Here is a 20,212-nt window from a genome sequence, read left to right on the forward strand (position 1 = left end):
AATGCCAGCCATTTCAGTCTCTGAAGATGCTACTCTACTGTTCTTTTTTTTATTTTTATTTTTTCCCTATCGTTTGACTGTTTTCTTAACTGTTATCACAAAGAAGTGAGATTGATCCAGGTCCTGCTTTTTAATATCAACTTTCTACCTTGCATTTAATACTATGGTTTGTTAGTCAAGGTTCAGACTACTTAGTCTTCAGGGTCAGGCAGAAAGAGGCTAATGAATAAATGCCTCTTGGCACTGTCATTTCTTATGTTCATACATGTACTCTCTAGGAAACAGACAGCGGCCAAATGAAATTTATTTAATATTCATTTAATCATGACCAAGAATTCATTGAATTTCTTTCGGTGAATGCTATCTCAAAGCAGAAACAACATTTTAAGCTCAAGGAGGGAAGGGTTAGGCTGGATGTCAGGGGAAAATTCTTTACAGAGAGAGTGGTGAGGGGCTAGAAGCGGCCGTTCCGGAAGGCTGTGGATGCTCCATTCCTGTAGGTGTTCAAGACCAGGTTGGATGGGGCCCTGGATAACCTGTTCTAGTACCAGATCTGGAGGTTGGTGGCTCTGCCTGTGGCAGTGGGGTTGGAACTTGGTGATTCATGGGGTCCCTTCCAACTCAGGTGGTTCTATGATTCTATGAAAACTCATGTTTTGCCAGCAAAAACATTGTAATAAGGGAAATGCAGTGGGTAGGCAGCTAAAAACAAGCACTAGTCTACACTTCCCTTCCGGATGGAAAAATGACTACAGTGATCAGGCTAGGTATCTTTAAAAGGCAATGTCTACCTGCATATGTTTGTGATTTCTCTGACAGCTTTTCAGATATCTTTGTGGAAATGCCTGAAGGATGGTTGAATTTATGGGGAGACTAGCACTAGCACAGCTTTGCATCTGCTTGTTAAGCTGTGAAAAGTAAAAAGAGATAAGCATGTGTGGAAACACAGAAACTACAACCAAAAAGTGAAATCCTCCAAACATAGAAAGAGAAATGATACCACTAAACACCACTAGATGGAAGGGTAATCAAAATAAACCAGAATATGAAGGAATGCTAGAATCACAGGGGTTGATAGGGACCTCCGCAGATTGCCTAGTCCACACATGTCCACCTTGCTAGTTTTAAATCTTTATTACTCTCTTTTTCTTACCGTCCTCCCAATCTTTGACACAGACTGCACCGTACCTCTGAAGTTACACTCCTTTTTTCATTCTGAAAACTAGAAACTTTATTCTACTTCTTTAATTCTATTTATTTTAATTGAGCATTTGGTTAGAAAGAGAGAGAAAGCAATGCCTGAATTCATGCACTTCCAAGCTCATAAAGGACAGAGATAAACAATGTTACCAGAACTCCTGATGCTGACTGCAACAGTAGCTGTGCTGACAGAGCCAAGCAAAGGAAATAAGGGAACTGAGAGCACACAGGCTGGCTGAGAAGCGATCTCTGAAGCTAAAGCAGAGCACAGCAAACGATGCATGCTGAACTGAGATACACACGAAAAATAAGATGAGCAGTAAACAGAGGAACGGACATATTGCAGGCATTGTATTTCCCAGTGCAGGACCCCTTACAGGTCACGCACACAGGGGCTACGTGCTCTGCAAGAATCTGCCTTGACACTGATGGTTCAGAGATTTCACTATTACTTGAGACTAAATGCTGCTGCAGTGCCAATGGCACTTCAAAGGAGGTTTGGACCAAGCGACCATGCAGTCTCCAGACATCTCTTCTAACCAACATCTCTGTGAGCCTATGGACCTGGTTTACCCAGTTCTAAACTGCAGAGCATCTTTTAATCCCTTTGTTAAGCCTGCTTTGTGCTTGAGTTGAACCAGAAACCAGTATTCATGTTTTTCAGGACACTTCTGTGTGAGCCTGAGTTGGTTCATCCATTCCCCAGGCCGGTTCCATCTGTAAAGGGTGCAGCAGAACCGTGCCACACGACCACCAGTATCCCAACTATTCTTTAACTGTGCCAAAATATATGGGGTCTTACACCAAGAAACTGCTTCATCTCATTGTTTCGATGAAAAGATGTGTGGACTTCAAACTGAGAATATGTTTAAGTGGTTTTCAGAACAGAGAAAATAAAGGAAATAGTTTTTCTTTCTTTGCATCAGACCAATACACTTGTTCTGAGCTCAGCAAAGCCTTCCCAGTTGTGACAACTGAATGAATTCACATATCCTGCCTCACTACTTAGCTCCTCTGCTTTAGCTCCAAGTCAATGAGAGAGACAGGAGTTGCAAGCAGGGGCAAATGGGGCATGGATGGGACCTTACCCTTCCTGCCATGACAACAGCTGCATCAACTGTAATACAACAGAAAGGCCCAGAACAGGAGAATTATATTTCAGTTATCCTTTTCACCTGATAAATTAAATGCAGAACAGAATGAAATAACTGGACATAATTGAGTGGACATCCAGCTTTGTACTTGTCTCTATAATATCTGATAACTATATTTTTTGGAGAAGGCTGTGTTGGATTCTCAGTTGGTTCATTCATTGCACAAGTATCTATTAGATTTCCAACCACTGAGATTTATTTCTTCTCGTTCGAAGTCCACATCATCATTTACATGGTCAAGAACATAAATAATGTTGGAAAAAAATTAGTATTAAATTCTAAGAAAAAATATTCAAGTCAATAATAAGAGAAGAAAAATGTATTTTACATATTAAAAATGAAAACAACTGTTATAAATTGTTATAAATTGTTGAGGAATATGATTTAGCTGGGAAGTATTGGTAATGGTTGGACTAGATGATCTTCTAGGTCTTTTCCAACCTTGATAATTGATAAATGTGATTCTGTGAAATATAAGGGCCTTAAATGTTTGCTTTTATGTGATAGACGTTTTTAACAAAACGTCTGTGTTGGCACTTACGATTTTAAGTTGTGTAATATTCCCTTTTAGTATTGATGTCTATTTACAACATCTGTGAAGGGTCTGTAACCTGAATGTGACAGGGAAAAACTAACAGACTGCTACTGGAATCTTTCCACTGGGTCCACGTAACAGGCTATTGACCAAAATCTGAAATAGCTCTTCTAATCATCAACAGCAATCTTACACAAATTAGATCAGACCCAGAGGACCTGATTAACTTTAAAATGCCTTACAGACTGAAAGCATCAATTTTGCTCCTCCTGCCCTCCTCTGTGGAGTCAAAATGGGACTGTATAACATACACTAGTTCAGCTGGGCACACACAGGATCAGGATGCAAGTCAGGCAGACAGCAGGGGTTCTACTTCCATGGAAAATTGCATTTCTGAGGACTGAAATTAAATGCGGTCTTTCTTCTTCTTCTTTTTTTTTTTTTTTTTCCCCTTCACTCTGTTACTCTGTAATTCCCATCCTGCAACAACTCTTTTTAGCAGCTGGAGATGGGCAAATCCCTAGCATGGGAAGCATTAATATCAGTGTAGTGCTGTCATTATAGGGATGCCACTGACAGAGGCAGATGGGGGCTCTGCCAGAGGAGAGCCACGTCTTATTTACCAGGATAGTTTCTGAAAACATACTTTGCTGACAGGGAAGCATGAATGAGAGAACACGAACCATCCTTTGTCATTAATTGATTGATATTTGCACCAACATTTGAAAGACTGACTATCATTGTTATGTCCCAGAGGCCTTACCCAGAGACTTGCGCTTGTTCACTCCTTCTAAATCAGGAACCAAGATTCTCCCCACCGTTTGCCACTTAGGCTCTCTCTTCCCCTGCCCTCCCACACATACCCTTTGTTTGACCCCATCAAAACTACAATGACTAAGCTTTAATAATTTTAATAATAAGCTTTTTATTGAAAGCAAAGAGCTCCGTTCACCCCCACCCATTTTCTTTGGCATTTGGAAGTTGGATCCAGCTTCTGACCAGAGATGCCTCACGGCTGATGAGTACGGATTTGTGCTGGGCACAGCAGCTGATGCACTCTCCAGGGAAGGAAATTTCCAGTGTTCCTTGCAGTTCATCTGTTCTTTCTCACTCACTGGACGTACTGCTCTCTCTTTTTTCCTCTCCTTTGCCAAAGTCTTGAGTTAGTGGAGTTAAATCATTAAACAGATCCCTGCTGAACCTGAGTATTACACAAACATTTAAAACATATTTGGGAGAAAGACTGAAGAATCACATCAATCAACAGCCCAGGTAGATTCAGAGGACTCGGGAATATTAAGAAACCATCAAATGGTTCAAATGTTCCTGCAGAGCTTTTCTATAGAAGTTCATGTTCCAAATATTTTCAGTCTGTTCAATTCCCTTCCAACACGTGCAGCAGAATTATTTCCCATACCTGAAATGAAATCTTACAACGAGCTTTTCTATGTTTCTTGAATTCAACTTCTTTGAAGCAGACATAAGTTTTGGGCTGTATTTTTTTGCTGTATTTTTCATTACCTGTGGTAATACTAAAGTGGATAAATAACTATATTAAATAAACACATTCCCCTAATTTTTCTGCCTGGCTCCCCATAATTCTGCAACCGGGCATTCCTCCTCTTCAGTTCTCCTAAGCCTTATGGGCAGTTTCAATCAGATTAGGAAGCATAAGGTTCGAATAGGAATCTTATCTTAGGTTCCTAATTTGAACAACAAATTTGGACAACTGGAGAAGAAGCTCTCCTAGAGCAAGGTTTCCCTCCCAAGGACAGCAGAGGTAGATCACTGGAATTCCCTAAAGGCAGACCTCGTCCACCAAATGCAGATGCCTAGTCTTAGAGATAAAGACAGTGTTGTTTGTGGAGAAGGACAGAAGCACTGCAAGCAGAGCGGCTCACCAGCTTCCTTAAATTGAACCTCAGTTAGATCCTTAGGTTAGGCAGCCTTGATTACATCTTCACTGTCTACAGAACAAGGAAGATCTCCTGGAGGATGGAGCTCCTGAGATCATTTGTCCCCGCTGAGATGGGACACGTGGAGCTCAGCTATCATACTGTCTGCCCAGCAGTGGCCAAAGGGCCCTACACACGACAGAGGACAGGGCAGGGAAGTTGGGACTGTTATGGCGGGGAGCTGAAGAACCAAGAGAGAAACCCGGAAGAAGTAATTTGCTCCTCTTAGGATTTATTTTTGCTCATTAGTTCTTCTGCTCATAAAACATTTCTTCAAGTATGTCAGTTGCTTTTACTTACTCTTTCACATACCAAATGCATTCCATGTGCACCTGTGCAGGAGTAACAGCCAAGTCCATCCTTTCTGCACCATACACAAATCCTGTAGTACAGGAACATATCTTCTGTGGGAGGATTTACTGATATTGCAGGCCAACTGTCTAACTCTTACAGGAACAACCACTGCACTGATTCTTGCTTACATTTTTAATCTTTCTCTGGCTCTTGGCCATTTCCTAAGGAAATGAAACACGCCTGCATTGTTCCCTCCAGCAGACAGATGAGAAAAAGTCTGTTTTGAACTGTAGGCAGGTCAGTCTCCACTAGCCATTTTTAAAGAGATGGAAAAAAATTCAGCTCGCTTTAGGATTAATCCTACTCTTTCCCATTTAAAATCAATTTTCAGTTTTTGTAATCAGTTTGGTTGCCTCCCAAATCCAGTAAAGCGGATACTTTATTGCCAACTCTTCATTTCTGGTACCAAGTTCTTGATAAGGGCTATGTCAAAGACAACACTTGTTGATCTGCACAGAATTTTCGGTATAGCGTCTCACATAGGTTCTTTGTCTAAATAAAGCAGTGGATGACACATACACCTTCGCAATTATTTTTTCTAACGATCTCCATTTTGAAGGTTACAAAATACCACTGATGTTGTTTCAAGTAACAAGGATTCTTAGCATTCTAGACTTTCCCTTGACTAAGTACTTGGCTGAAATCCATTTTTTATGTATATTAGCATTCTAATCTCCCTGCAGCACTCACAAATTAATACTTTTACTCATTTGAATGAAGACACAACATTTAATAAGCCAATGTATAACTCAGCTGAGAAGACCAAGATTTTCAGCCTGATTTCAAAGTAACCTCAAAATGTAGCAAGTTTTTAACCTTGTGATTAACACAATGCAACAAGGTAAAGTCACCAAATACCTAATCACTATTACGAATCGTCCTCCATGGGAATTCAGAAGACAAATAAAAAACTGTTGCCTAATGAAAGCTTTAATGCCATGAGAGCTGAAACCACTGGCTCAGAATCAATTGAAAACCTGAAACAATAAGTTCAGTACACTTGATTACTGCCCCGCCCCTCCCACCTCCCCCAGTTGGAAAACACCCTTTGTTCCATCCTATAAAAATTATGTTGTCAGAAAAATATGGTATTTTGTCAAGGATTTCTGCATCATGACTGTCCACTCACTTGGTGCTGGAGCAACAGTTCTGTCCAGGCTGTCCGTTCTGGGCAAATGGCCACAGAACGTGCACCAGTAGCCAAATTCCCAGCCAGTAGTTGAACAGTCTATTTGCATACAATGCAGATACACGGTGGGAAAACAAACAAAAAAAAACCAAACAGAAAAGAAACAAACAAAACAAAACAACAACAACAACAACAAAAACCAACAAGAAACAAAACAAGCAAACAAAAAAAAAAACCCAACCAAATACCTCTAGTAATTCCAAACCTAGAAGAGAAGGCAGAGAAGTTTGGGAAGAAACTCTATGAAGAGATCTGGATTCATATCTACGAAATCAGATTTAGTGTTCATCTCTATGAATGTACTTTCTAGAGGTATGTATAATGACATCTTTTGGATCCTGAATGAAAATCATACTGATAACATGCTGCTACAGCTCTGGTAGAGCAGGGCTCAAAGACTTCCTGGTGACCACAGCTGGGCAAATGGGAACCCCACACCTTGTAGTGTTGTACCTGCCAACAGAATCTGAGAGAAAGAAAAAAGGACAAAGCGGTTGAATCCATCTTATGGAGAAACAGTTAAATGTGATGAGCCATGCTTTCTGGGACGTGAGCAAATGCCTTCCAAAGGGAAGCAGAAAGTGGCCACCAAGTCGTACTTGGTTTATGCATGACCACCCTACTTAAACCAGTAAAACATAAAGATATATTGAACCAAACTAAAGTGGAAGTACATCGTAACCCTGTAAATACCCAACCCCATCATAACAGAGAAACAAAAAATAAAAGATTACGATGAAGAAAAAAAAATCAAAAAATACTAATTATAACCGAGATCCCAGCTAAAAACTTGCTACTAAAAAAGTTGACCTCAGTGTTTATACCATTACAACAACAAAAAACTTGTGAGCGGAATAACATAAAGAACCACAAAGGAGAAACAAAATAAGTTTAACAAGTATTTATTAATCAAAAAAAGAAACAGAACGAAGATGAAAAGTTTGTATCCATATACGGCAGTAAAGTCCCCCGGCGCGCTCCAACTTCCCCATTAGCAAAGGCGCGCGTCCCCCGGCGAGCTCCCATCTACCCCCTAGCCAAGGCGCGCGTCCCTCTAAAACCTAACCTCGGCTGGCGCACTAAAACTAACCTCGGCTGGCGCACTAAATCTAACCTCGGCTGGCGCACTAAAACTAACCTCGGCTGGCGCACTAAAACTAACCTCGGCTGGCGCACTAAAACCTAACCTCCGCGGGCGCACTAAAACCTAACCTCCGCCGGCGCACTAAATCTAACCTCGGCTGGCGCACTAAATCTAACCTCGGCTGGCGCACTAAAACTAACCTCCGCCGGCGCACTAAATCTAACCTCGGCTGGCGCACTAAATCTAACCTCCGCCGGCGCACTAAATCTAACCTCGGCTGGCGCACTAAATCTAACCTCGGCTGGCGCACTAAAACTAACCTCGGCTGGCGCACTAAAACTAACCTCGGCTGGCGCACTAAAACTAACCTCGGCTGGCGCACTAAAACTAACCTCCGCCGGCGCACTAAATCTAACCTCGGCTGGCGCACTAAATCTAACCTCGGCTGGCGCACTAAATCTAACCTCGGCTGGCGCACTAAATCTAACCTCCGCCGGCGCACTAAATCTAACCTCCGCCGGCGCGGAGTCCCCCGGCGCGCTCCCACCTCCCCCTTAGTCAAAGCGAGAGTCCCCCGTCGCGGGTCCCAAGCCGCGCTCCCACCTCCCTCTTAGTGATATCGCGCGTCCTCTGTCGCGGGTCCCCCGCCGCCATCTCACCTCCCCCTTAATCAGGGCGCGCGTCCGCCGTCGCGGGTCCCACGCCTCGCTCCCTCCTCCCCCTTCATCAAGGCGAGCGTCCCCCGTCGCGCTCCCACCTCCCCCTTAATCAAGTCGCGCGTTCCCCGTCCCGGGTCCCTCGCCGCGCTCCCACCTCCCTCTTAGTCAAGGCGAGCGTCTCCCGTCGCGGGTCCCCCGCCGTATTCCCACCTCCCTCTTAGTCAAGGCGAGAGTCCCCCGTCCCGGGTCGCACGCCGCGCTCCCATCTCCCCCTTAGTCAAGGCGAGCATCCCGCGTCGCGCTCCCACCTCCCTCTTAGTCAAGGCGAGCGTCCCCCGCCGTGCTCCCACCTCCCTCTTAGTCAAGGCGAGCGTTCCCCGTCACGGGTCCCTCGCCGCGCTCCCACCTCCCCCTTAGTCCTATCGCGCGTCCTATGTCGCGGGTCCCACGCCGCGCTCCCACCTCCCCCTTAGTTATATCCCGCGTCCCCCGTCACGGGTCCCCCGCCGCGCTCCCACCTCCGGTTTAGCCATGATGAGCGTCCCCCGCCGCGCTCCCACCTCCCCTTTAGTCAAGGCGCGCGTCCCCCGTCGCGGGTACCCCGTCGCGCTCCCACCTCCCACTTAGTCAAGGCTAGCGTCCCACGCCGTGCTCCCACCTCCCCCTTAGTCATATCGCGCGTCCTCTATCGCGGGTCGCCCGCCGCGATCCCACCTCCCCCTTAATCAAGGCGAGCATCCCCCGTCGCGCTCCCACCTTCCCCTTAGTTATATCGCGCGTCCTATGTCGCGTCCCCCGTCGCGCTCCCACCTCCGGTTTAGCCAAGACGAGCGTCCCCCGCCGCGCTTCCACCTCCCCCTTAATCAAGGCGAGCATCCCCCGCCGCGGGTCCCTCGCCGCGCTCCCACCCCACCCTTAGTCAAGGCGAGCGTCCCCCGTCGCGCTCCCACCTCCCCCTTAGTCATACCGCGCGTCGTCCGTCGCGGGTTCCCCGCCGCGCTCCCACCTCTCCCTTAGTCAAAGAGAGCGTCCCCCGCCGCGCTCCCACCTCCTGTTCCCGTCCCCTCAACGGGCTACCTCCATCCTCACCGCGCTGTGCTCCCATCCTCCGCCACCGGTCCCATCCTCTGCCGTGCTCCCGTCCTCCGCCGTGCTCCCTTTTCCTGTACGTGATGGTGTTTGATTATTAACTGCATTATGCCCGTTTATCTCGGAAATAGGAGTCTAGGAGTACATGTCATTGAGGGATTGCATTTTTGGCCATATATTTCAGGCACTTGAGGATCAAGGAGTTGACTACTCAAGGGACTGGAAAGAGTCTGGAGAAGTCATGGCTGTCAGGTGAAGTTCCTCGTGTGCCATCAAGTTCCTGTAACCATCAGGAAGATCAACCTGATATCATGGTCATCTACGACGAGTTATGACTAAGGTACTAACACAACAGGAAGGAATATTTAAAATGATTGCCCTACCATCTCCAAAGATCTACGCTCATAGGGGAAAAAAAATCCACAAGTAACCCATCTCCAGTCTGCCCTGAAATGGGGCCTATCAGAGGTGGACCGGGTCCTTTTCCCTGGTGTTCTGTCCGTGTTTCAGGCTGTGACTCAATCGTTATCATACAGTGACTCAAGGAACTTACACGTCTGCACCTCAATGCTGTGCTAAGGCACACGGAAGGGAGGAAGACAGTACAGGATAACCAGCATGACTTCACAAAGCGTAGGCCCTGCCCGACCAAACTTGTCCCTTTGTGATTTAAGTGCATCAGTGATGTAAGAACGGAATGCTGTTTCTCTATTAGATATTGAAAAGGGGAGATGGAGCTGAAGAAGTAGAGTACCACGTATTTGGATTTCGTAACTTCTCCTTAAAAACGGCTGATGTTTACAAGTAGAAATACCATCTCTGTTAGTAGCACAGTTTAGAAATACAGTCGCTGAATGATGGGATTCATTATTGCTTGCAAAAATATTGTACGGCTATTCTGTTTGGATAAAAGACCCTCAGCAAAAGTAAAACAGACTTAACAAACATCACAGAAGTCAGGGCCTTTACACAAGGCTGCGTAGCCTTGCTCTGTGGGTAGGCTGGGATGGAACAGGCAGGCATCAAGACGCTCCCCTCTAACCTCCTTCCAAGCTTATCTCTAGGCAAGGATGAGCAGATGTCCAGAAACAACAACCAAGTACTGAATGAGCACCTGTGCAAACTTAACTCATCGGTGAGATATACTTAGCTAGCAAAAATTAATGCTTATTCAGTATTCACATGTTTAGTTGAGCATCAGGAAGATTGCGAACCTAAAATACTCAGCCAATGAGGAACCAGGGGAGAAAGAGCAATAGGGCACAAAAGATGGAACACTTTTCTCTACATTGAAAAGGATTTGAATGACAAGTTGTGTCCCTCAGGGGTCAGGGCCCTTGAACAACTTCATCAGGGGAGCTGGCCAAGACAGCCCCCAAAGGGCCCTTCCCTTCCCACTCTTGGTACAAGGACTTGACGGTTCTGGGTTGGGCCCCACTGGGCTTCACGCTGCAGCACAGCCCTGCAGCTGCTCAGCACCGCTGAGGAAAATGGCAACCGAAACGTGAGAGCAGCTGTACCCATAGTTAAAACGCAACTACTCACCGCCCACCGACGACCGCACAGCGCCATCCAGCGCGGGCTCCACAACCGCCGAACAACGTCTGCCCTCCACGAAGCGTTATGACGCCCGCCTTACGTCACGTGGTACGGAACAGCCCCTGCTACTGCAGACCCTGTCCCAGCCCCCCCATCATGGCGGCGGCTCCGCCCGGCCCCGCGGCCCGGCCTGGCCCTGGGAGCGGGCCCAGCTCTCAGCAGCAACCGAACCTGGGTATGATACTAAAGCTTTATATATATATGTAATCTATTATCTATTTATATTATTTATAAGTACATCCCTATAAAGTTAACACATCATGGATTCTATGTTTCAATCAACAATGTCATCCTGGACTTCCTGTAGGTATAGGATGTGTCTCACTTCACAGAACCGTTTGTGTTGGAAGGAATGCTTAAAGCCCATCTGGTCCAACTGCCCTGCAGTGAGCAGGAACACCTGCAGCTCCATCAGGTGCTCAGAGCCACATCCAGCCCGATCTCGGGTGTCTGCAGGCATGGGGCATCCACCACCTATCAGGGCAACCCTATTAGCATGAGCAAGAGTTGCAAATGTGCCCTGTTCACTCACATCACTGTCATTTGATATCCTCAAAAGCAATTTCATGTGGATAGTCAGCTATCTTTTCATTCCTTCCATTCGTTGTATTTCTGCCATTCACTGAAACCGGAGACTTGTTTATACAGCTATGTGAGTTTGATTTTTCTTGTAGATCACAGTCAATAGTGCTTTTACACAAGAAAGGTTAAATTCTTATCTCCTCAAGTCTAATCAGTACTTTCCTTCACCAAACATGCAAACCGTGTGCCTTAAGATGTGTGTGGATTATGATGCTGACATAAGGAAAATCATTTTCTAATTTTATTTTTGTGTGTGTGTGTGTGTGTGTGTGTGTTGTTTGTTTGTTGGAAAGTACTTGACATTTTCAGAGATACAGATTCAGGGCTTGGTCCGTGCATGTAAAACTCCAGCCTGGAGGGTAATGAGCTGACTGAGAGCTCCCTCCTTACCTAAATTAAAGTCATTCTCTGAAAATAAACGGTGTTAAACTCTTAAAAACAAACAAACAATATGGGGAAAATTAGTAACACGTTAGGAAAAGAAATCTCTACTCAGAAGATAGCGAGGCACTGACAGAGGTTGCGCATTGAAGCTGTGGGTACCCCATCCCTGGAGGCATTCAAGGCCAGGTTGGATGTGGCCCTGGGCATCCTGAGCTACTGGGGGGCAGCCCTGTCTGCAGCAGGAAGGTTGAGGCTGAATGATTTTAAAGTTCCCTTCCAACCTAAGCCATTCTATGATTTAGTGCTTACCTGCTGATCTGAAGTATCTGCCATTTGGATATCTAGCCCTAGACAGGCGGGCTAAAGCAGAGATGAACTTACAAAGCACCACATCTGAATGCTATTTTGTTCCCTTCCGTTATCTAGAAAAGGAAACTAAATGATCAGCCTGAAGGCAGATGTCTGAAGTTTGACAGTGTGAATCTCATGTTTGTTTAAGATAAATACTGGCCTGGAGGAATATTTCAAACAATTAATTTTCAGCTTTTTACCGAAACGGAAAAAAAACGATTTGGTACTTCAGTTACAAATTCAAACATAGTTTTTAGAGCTTTGTAGATTTATAATGTTTACGTTACTGTGCATGTTCTTTCTGGCCATGCCATCTCTATGCTAGGGCTTTGTGTGTTCCCTTGAGTTGCACAAAAACCCTCTGAGGTCACCAGGATTTCAGTGTTGGAATGAACAAGCTCTTAAATATTCTTGAATTCAAGAATATTTACATACAGGGAGAACATTTTCTGAGGCAAGCAAACTGATTCTGGTAGACAAAAGGACTGCACGCCTGGATGTTTTTGTTTGTATATGCCAGCACGTGTGTTTCATGTGACCAAAATGGCAATTATTCCTGTCACAGAATGAGACCGGGAGTGCGACAAGATGATCCCATCGCATGTGTGATAAGATGATCCCGTTACCTGAACTGTGGGTGATAAATGTTGTGTTTTAGACACATCAGAGAGAGAGTACTTTTGGTCACATAATGAGGAAGGACTGTGATTTGTTTTGGTGGGTCAGAACGCAGATACTTCATCAGCGGTTTATGCTCTGTTCAAGTATGCTAAGAATATACCATTTGTCATTTAAATGAGCTCATTTTAATGTGCAATGAAGCATGATTCATGTTTCCTTATACAATTTTATTAGCCTTTTCAGTTTGGGTATTTATCTGTTGTTTTGCCTTTTCAGTGTAGACATTTGGATTATTGGAAGCAGCCCAAGCAAAACTGAATGAATGGACGGCATGCAGGTGAGGTTTGAATGCATCTCAAATGGCTCTGAAGCACGTAAGATGATTGTCCTCTGGTAGGATGCAGTCCCATATTGCATGCATTCAGCTTTCTGTAGTGATGAGTCATATGGACCCAAATGAGAATAGCCACGTGTGTAAAATTGAGATTGGAGTACTTGCAACGATATCACCACAGCACTTCAGAGCTGTCCAGTGTTTTCAACTGAGGCCTTTTATCTTCTTCTTTTTTCCCTGGCAGGTATCAGGAAGGTTTAAAATCATTGGCAAGCCCGAAGGGAAAATATTTAATCCTTAAGCAAACACGATTTTAGTACCATCAGCTCCTGACAGAAATCCCCAATTAGTATATCTTTTATTTATAATGATATCGTATGTCATTGGTTTATAAAGACAGTATACCACAAATGTGCGTGAGTAACAACAGAAAGCTTAAAATATTTAATCTGTATAAATCATTGCATTATTTTCATTCCAAACCGATGTCATTTTAAAACATTATTCAGTCCCATCCAAGAATTTCAGTTTTGGGGCATTTTGAAGTACTTGAGAAAAACATTTTTAAGTGGAAGTTTCTGAGGAAAAAAAAAAAAAAAAAAAAAAAAAGCACTATAGATTTCAGAGCCAATATGCATCCAGAGACTGTGCAAGATGGTCATAAATAGAGGAGATGAGAGAGGAGAAGAAAAAAGAAGGAGAGAGGAGAGGAGAGCAGAGGTGTGATAGGAGAGGAGAGGGGAAATGAAAAGAAAAAAGAAAAGGAAAAGCAAAGAAAGAAAAAGCAAAGCAAAGCAAAGAAGGCATCTGGAACATCCATTCCAGATGTAAACTGATGTAAAGTACTCAGTACCTCTGAAAATGAGCTTGCTTACCACGTGCCTGAATTAGGATAGATTGGTGCTTTGAAAATGTGAGCTTGACAACTCGGTTTTGCAAATGTGCAGCAATGTTTGATATAACATTTCCATCACAGGAGATCCTGCGCACATCGCAGTCAAGGAGGAAACAGGATGTCTGGAACAAGTGCAGGTGATGCCTCTGGGCTTGACCTTGACACTGCAGCTGGTGCTTGCAGGGCTGGATTCCTGTCTTCTTGAGCCTTGTGAAGCTTGGCAGTGTACAACAGCCTACCATGCATCACAGGATGCATTTTCAGGACCGGAAGCCAAGCTGTTATTGTTATTTACAGAGAACCTTTTCGCCATATGGGAGGCTTTCCTTCTAGAAAAGTTTCAAATGCAGCAACCGATCCTGCACTGCTCTTCCATCACTCTTGTACAGGTCATGGTGGGACAGCTGGAAGCCTCTTTCTGTCTTCGTTCAAACAAGTACCAAAGAGAGTTTTACGAGATCCATCAGCAAATGCTGCAATCCAAGCACATGCTAGGGCAACTCACAGTCACTTTGAAAGCAGGACTGCCCTGTGATTTCAGCAGGGACTTCCTGAAAACACGTGGTGCAGTGTGGTCTTTGGCATTTATATCCTGTCTCACTTCAGGCATGGGGGAAAAAAAAACAACCCAGGAAAATTTAAATAAAACAAATCAAGATTAGTGTAATCTCAGCGTTATGAATGTATATGCTCCGACTTCAGGAAATTATCTTTTTCAGCCTTCCATCAACTCAGCTGTTGAGCATATGTTGGCCTTGGTTAGTTTTGTTATGTTTGAGGGCACAGACATCAGTATGTATCTAATATTTGTTTCATATCTCTGAGATTTACAATTGATATGTATACTTTAATACTTCTGATAACACATAATGTTTGTCTTCTAAATCTCTGGGACAGTGGCCATCAGCCTGTTCTTGTGCTGGTAACAATAAGTTAATGCACATGTGCATGTGTATGCATATCTATGGCTCTTGATATGTGACTATGTTGATAGTAACTATGACTATCAGTCAATGTTCATAAGATCCCTCTCAGTCTTCTCTTCTCCAGTCCAAACTCAGCCTTTCCTCATAAGGGAGATGCTATAGGCCCCTAATAATCTTTGTAGCCTTCTGCTGTACGCTCTTGAGTAGTTCCCTGTCTTTCTTGAGCCGCTGAGCAGCACAAGAGCCAGATGAACTTTCACTCTTTTCAAAACCACGTGATGTCGTATAGTATGGAATACCCCTTTGGCCTGTTTAAGTCAGCTGTCCTAACTCCATTCCCTTCCAGCTCCTTAGTCCCTTCATTGAGGACGGCCTTGGCTCAGTACAACACTACTTAGAATTGGCGTGTTATTAACACCATTTTTTTTCCTAGAACCAAAACATAACATCATTCCAGGGACTCTGAAGAAAAATCCATCCCAGCTAAAACTAAGACACCATGTCAGACACCATTCTGTCAGAGTGCCCCTCTGCTGCCATCTGTTACATGGCAAGAAAACATAATGGACTATTGGTGGGAAAGTTCAATCTACCGCCGTGCCACCAATGTCTGCTTCAGTCAACATAAATACATTTGTTATCTGTGAATTTTCAAATGGAATGTGTAGAGTTGCAATGAGACATTCAACTCAAAAGTCTGAGTATGCCTCTTTACTAGGCTTCTCTAATATACCAGAGAAAAGTATCCCTGGCTTCACAATCACGCTTTATTCACGCCATCGGTTTTTGTCTCCATTTCTAGTCTACAGAGAGAAGAGAGCGCTTTGGACTGTTAATTCATTCAGCATGTTTTCTAAGTCTACTCTGTATGAGCAAATTCATTTACCGACATTGTCTGTTTCTTTCCACTGGTAAGAATAGGAATTTAGATGTTAGTTCAGAAGTCAGCACTTCCTCTCTGATGTTACTTACCACCTGCAGGCACTACAGAGAGATTAGTAGGCACTATAGCAGTGTAGGCTACGTGAAGACACCCATCTAGTAACTTAAATCTGGAATACTTACAATGGCATGTCTTTTTGAGACTGAACATTTCTTTCCACATGTTTAATATGAAATTTCCTATTAAAGTCGTATTAATTCAAAACCCTGATACTTAACTTCTGACAACTCAAACTGTGGAAAGCGTGTCTCATTCCTGGGCCAACTACCGCAGTTTTCGGACCAGTATTGTTTCTTACCTGAAAGGTCAGGAATGTTGAAATACAGTTCAACAGACTTCCATTTCACAAGGTTCGGAGTCCAACTGTTTCCACCTTGAATGTACATAAACAGCTATTCTTTTTCTTCACGCTTTGGTTGGAATTAGTATCTTGTCAGCATGTAGTTTGATTATTTTGGAGTGAAAGATTTCTAGGATGATCACCATTCTGTGTAGTCAGTGCTCCCACTGCACTATACATGTCTAGAACTCAGTATTTAAGTCTAAGTTTATTTAAGTTTAAGTCTAGAACTCACTATGACCTGCATTCAGTGCCAGACAGCCTACCTGAATGCCAGCCATTTCAGTCTCTGAAGATGCTACTCTACTGTTCTTTTTTTTATTTTTATTTTTTCCCTATCGTTTGACTGTTTTCTTAACTGTTATCACAAAGAAGTGAGATTGATCCAGGTCCTGCTTTTTAATATCAACTTTCTACCTTGCATTTAATACTATGGTTTGTTAGTCAAGGTTCAGACTACTTAGTCTTCAGGGTCAGGCAGAAAGAGGCTAATGAATAAATGCCTCTTGGCACTGTCATTTCTTATGTTCATACATGTACTCTCTAGGAAACAGACAGCGGCCAAATGAAATTTATTTAATATTCATTTAATCATGACCAAGAATTCATTGAATTTCTTTCGGTGAATGCTATCTCAAAGCAGAAACAACATTTTAAGCTCAAGGAGGGAAGGGTTAGGCTGGATGTCAGGGGAAAATTCTTTACAGAGAGAGTGGTGAGGGGCTAGAAGCGGCCGTTCCGGAAGGCTGTGGATGCTCCATCCCTGTAGGTGTTCAAGACCAGGTTGGATGGGGCCCTGGATAACCTGTTCTAGTACCAGATCTGGAGGTTGGTGGCTCTGCCTGTGGCAGTGGGGTTGGAACTTGGTGATTCATGGGGTCCCTTCCAACTCAAGTGGTTCTATGATTCTATGAAAACTCATGTTTTGCCAGCAAAAACATTGTAATAAGGGAAATGCAGTGGGTAGGCAGCTAAAAACAAGCACTAGTCTACACTTCCCTTCCGGATGGAAAAATGACTACAGTGATCAGGCTAGGTATCTTTAAAAGGCAATGTCTACCTGCATATGTTTGTGATTTCTCTGACAGCTTTTCAGATATCTTTGTGGAAATGCCTGAAGGATGGTTGAATTTATGGGGAGACTAGCACTAGCACAGCTTTGCATCTGCTTGTTAAGCTGTGAAAAGTAAAAAGAGATAAGCATGTGTGGAAACACAGAAACTACAACCAAAAAGTGAAATCCTCCAAACATAGAAAGAGAAATGATACCACTAAACACCACTAGATGGAAGGGTAATCAAAATAAACCAGAATATGAAGGAATGCTAGAATCACAGGGGTTGATAGGGACCTCCGCAGATTGCCTAGTCCACACATGTCCACCTTGCTAGTTTTAAATCTTTATTACTCTCTTTTTCTTACCGTCCTCCCAATCTTTGACACAGACTGCACCGTACCTCTGAAGTTACACTCCTTTTTTCATTCTGAAAACTAGAAACTTTATTCTACTTCTTTAATTCTATTTATTTTAATTGAGCATTTGGTTAGAAAGAGAGAGAAAGCAATGCCTGAATTCATGCACTTCCAAGCTCATAAAGGACAGAGATAAACAATGTTACCAGAACTCCTGATGCTGACTGCAACAGTAGCTGTGCTGACAGAGCCAAGCAAAGGAAATAAGGGAACTGAGAGCACACAGGCTGGCTGAGAAGCGATCTCTGAAGCTAAAGCAGAGCACAGCAAACGATGCATGCTGAACTGAGATACACACGAAAAATAAGATGAGCAGTAAACAGAGGAACGGACATATTGCAGGCATTGTATTTCCCAGTGCAGGACCCCTTACAGGTCACGCACACAGGGGCTACTTGCTCTGCAAGAATCTGCCTTGACACTGATGGTTCAGAGATTTCACTATTACTTGAGACTAAATGCTGCTGCAGTGCCAATGGCACTTCAAAGGAGGTTTGGACCAAGCGACCATGCAGTCTCCAGACATCTCTTCTAACCAACATCTCTGTGAGCCTATGGACCTGGTTTACCCAGTTCTAAACTGCAGAGCATCTTTTAATCCCTTTGTTAAGCCTGCTTTGTGCTTGAGTTGAACCAGAAACCAGTATTCATGTTTTTCAGGACACTTCTGTGTGAGCCTGAGTTGGTTCATCCATTCCCCAGGCCGGTTCCATCTGTAAAGGGTGCAGCAGAACCGTGCCACACGACCACCAGTATCCCAACTATTCTTTAACTGTGCCAAAATATATGGGGTCTTACACCAAGAAACTGCTTCATCTCATTGTTTCGATGAAAAGATGTGTGGACTTCAAACTGAGAATATGTTTAAGTGGTTTTCAGAACAGAGAAAATAAAGGAAATAGTTTTTCTTTCTTTGCATCAGACCAATACACTTGTTCTGAGCTCAGCAAAGCCTTCCCAGTTGTGACAACTGAATGAATTCACATATCCTGCCTCACTACTTAGCTCCTCTGCTTTAGCTCCAAGTCAATGAGAGAGACAGGAGTTGCAAGCAGGGGCAAATGGGGCATGGATGGGACCTTACCCTTCCTGCCATGACAACAGCTGCATCAACTGTAATACAACAGAAAGGCCCAGAACAGGAGAATTATATTTCAGTTATCCTTTTCACCTGATAAATTAAATGCAGAACAGAATGAAATAACTGGACATAATTGAGTGGACATCCAGCTTTGTACTTGTCTCTATAATATCTGATAACTATATTTTTTGGAGAAGGCTGTGTTGGATTCTCAGTTGGTTCATTCATTGCACAAGTATCTATTAGATTTCCAACCACCGAGATTTATTTCTTCTCGTTCGAAGTCCACATCATCATTTACATGGTCAAGAACATAAATAATGTTGGAAAAAAATTAGTATTAAATTCTAAGAAAAAATATTCAAGTCAATAATAAGAGAAGAAAAATGTATTTTACATATTAAAAATGAAAACAACTGTTATAAATTGTTATAAATTGTTGAGGAATATGATTTAGCTGGGAAGTATTGGTAATGGTTGGACTAGATGATCTTCTAGGTCTTTTCCAACCTTGATAATTGATAAATGTGATTCTGTGAAATATAATGGCCTTAAATGTTTGCTTTTATGTGATAGACGTTTTTAACAAAACGTCTGTGTTGGCACTTACGATTTTAAGTTGTGTAATATTCCCTTTTAGTATTGATGTCTATTTACAACATCTGTGAAGGGTCTGTAACCTGAATGTGACAGGGAAAAACTAACAGACTGCTACTGGAATCTTTCCACTGGGTCCACGTAACAGGCTATTGACCAAAATCTGAAATAGCTCTTCTAATCATCAACAGCAATCTTACACAAATTAGATCAGACCCAGAGGACCTGATTAACTTTAAAATGCCTTACAGACTGAAAGCATCAATTTTGCTCCTCCTGCCCTCCTCTGTGGAGTCAAAATGGGACTGTATAACATACACTAGTTCAGCTGGGCACACACAGGATCAGGATGCAAGTCAGGCAGACAGCAGGGGTTCTACTTCCATAGAAAATTGCATTTCTGAGGACTGAAATTAAATGCGGTCTTTCTTCTTCTTCTTCTTCTTTTTTTTTTTTTTTTTCCCCTTCACTCTGTTACTCTGTAATTCCCATCCTGCAACAACTCTTTTTAGCAGCTGGAGATGGGCAAATCCCTAGCATGGGAAGCATTAATATCAGTGTAGTGCTGTCATTATAGGGATGCCACTGACAGAGGCAGATGGGGGCTCTGCCAGAGGAGAGCCACGTCTTATTTACCAGGATAGTTTCTGAAAACATACTTTGCTGACAGGGAAGCATGAATGAGAGAACACGAACCATCCTTTGTCATTAATTGATTGATATTTGCACCAACATTTGAAAGACTGACTATCATTGTTATGTCCCAGAGGCCTTACCCAGAGACTTGCGCTTGTTCACTCCTTCTAAATCAGGAACCAAGATTCTCCCCACCGTTTGCCACTTAGGCTCTCTCTTCCCCTGCCCTCC

The 20,212-nt window shown here is 43.5% G+C and overlaps 2 long non-coding RNA genes across 3 annotated transcripts; one reads left to right on the forward strand and one right to left on the reverse strand.

The window, feature by feature from the left end:
- Positions 1-3,789: 3,789 nt before the first annotated feature.
- Positions 3,790-8,609, reverse strand: LOC146758514 (uncharacterized). 2 transcript variants are annotated; one of them, XR_014934525.1, is made up of 2 exons: positions 7,595-8,609; positions 3,790-7,496 (listed from the first exon to the last, which is right to left on the reverse strand). It is a non-coding gene; the product is annotated as an uncharacterized LOC146758514 (long non-coding RNA). The 2 variants fall into 2 exon arrangements; XR_014934524.1 differs by having other exon boundaries at positions 3,790-7,544.
- A 2,270-nt stretch (positions 8,610-10,879) lies between these two features.
- On the forward strand, positions 10,880-14,652 carry LOC146758515 (uncharacterized). The gene is made up of 3 exons (XR_014934523.1): positions 10,880-10,993; positions 13,033-13,093; positions 14,067-14,652. It is a non-coding gene; the product is annotated as an uncharacterized LOC146758515 (long non-coding RNA).
- The last annotated feature ends 5,560 nt before the right edge of the window (positions 14,653-20,212 follow it).

This window comes from Coturnix japonica, chromosome 14 (assembly GCF_054131305.1).
Source record: "Coturnix japonica strain WE chromosome 14, WE-NBRP24, whole genome shotgun sequence".
Lineage (NCBI taxonomy): Eukaryota > Metazoa > Chordata > Aves > Galliformes > Phasianidae > Coturnix > Coturnix japonica.